This window comes from Schistocerca gregaria, chromosome 6, assembly GCF_023897955.1.
Source record: "Schistocerca gregaria isolate iqSchGreg1 chromosome 6, iqSchGreg1.2, whole genome shotgun sequence".
In the NCBI taxonomy this organism is placed as follows: domain Eukaryota; kingdom Metazoa; phylum Arthropoda; class Insecta; order Orthoptera; family Acrididae; genus Schistocerca; species Schistocerca gregaria.
In genome coordinates, this window is record NC_064925.1 from 257,812,754 (window position 1) to 257,814,413 (window position 1,660).

Genomic DNA, 1,660 nt, shown 5'->3' on the forward strand with positions numbered 1-1,660 from the left:
CCCGCATTCCTACTTTCCTATTCATTATTAAACCTACTCCTGCATTACCCCTATTTGATTTTGTGTTTATAACCCTGTAGTCACCTGACCAGAAGTCTTGTTCCTCCTGCCACCGAACTTCACTAATTCCCACTATATCTAACTTTAACCTATCCATTTCCCTTTTTAAATTTTCTAACCTACCTGCCCGATTAAGGGATCTGACATTCCACGCTCCGATCCGTAGAACGCCAGTTTTCTTTCTCCTGATAACGACATCCTCCTGAGTAGTCCCCGCCCGGAGATCCGAATGGGGGACTATTTTACCTCCGGAATATTTTACCCAAGAGGATGCCATCATCATTTAATCATACAGTAAAGCTGCATGTCCTCGGGAAAAATTACGGCTGTAGTTTCCCCTTGCTTTCAGCCGTTCGCAGTACCAGCACAGCAAGGCTGTTTTGGTTAATGTTGCAAGGCCAGATCAGTCAATCATCCAGACTGTTGCCCCTGCAACTACTGAAAAGGCTGCTGCCCCTCTTCAGGAACCACACGTTTGTCTGGCCTCTCAACAGATACCCCTCCGTTGTGGTTGCACCTACGGTACGGCCATCTGTATCGCTGAGGCACGCAAGCCTCCCCACCAACGGCAAGGTCCATGGTTCATGGGGAGAGGACGTACTGATTATGAGTTCAAAAATTTCAATTTCTGTGACCTTCAGCCTAATTTCGTCCCCTACCCCCCCCCCCCCCAAAATCCGCCACTCCCAAAATAAGCAAAACATTGTCTTGATTTTATTTTAAAATGCGGCTTTATACTTTTCCTGTAATATTAGACAGAGCCTTCCATCCACACTTCAATGAGGTAACTTGCGTGAAAATCGATCGAATACTAACTAATATCTGTAATATTACTTGACATTCTGGGATGCATACCACAGATAAACGAAAAAGGATACAGAGAAGACCCAAAGAAGAGCAACACCATTCGTCTGAGGTTCATTTAGTAAGCGCGAAAGTGCCGCAGAGATCCTGAGCCAACTTTAATGGCAGTCACTGCAAGATACAGGGATTGAAAAACATGAGACGCCATTTGACTATAAACACAGATGCCAGTCAAGCTTGAGGGTTTCGCTCTTTGATGTGACGGCGAGTGATGAGCATGAAATGTCCTCATTACGATCCAAGCGTTTGTCGGGGTCGGAATAGTTTTCTGTGTAGTTATGAGTGGTTAGTGTCAAAGTAAGTGAACTCGCAGGTGAGAAAATTGCTGGTGCTAGCTTGGTGGGTCCTTCCGCAACCAAGAGAACTAGAGTTTTCGGTGTTTCAAGAGGCACCGCGTCGAAAATTTATACTGAAAACAGAAAACGTCGACAATTTTTATCCGATACAGCGGAAGACGGAAGAAAGTACTTGTTGAGTGATTGTAACGGACAGTCACTGAAGGGTACTTTGACGAGAAAGAAGTGGATCACAGTTGCAAAAGTAGCTGCAGAACTCAAAGTCACACTCGTGAACCCAGTCAGCTTCAAAATAACTCGAAGGGAGTTCCATAAACGGGGAATTGTACGGCAAGCTGGAATTTCAAAACCATCAGTGATGCATATGCCCGTAACAGGAAAATGTGGTGCCGAAGCTACCAAACCTGGGCTAAGAGAAGTGGAAGTATGTAATTCGGAGC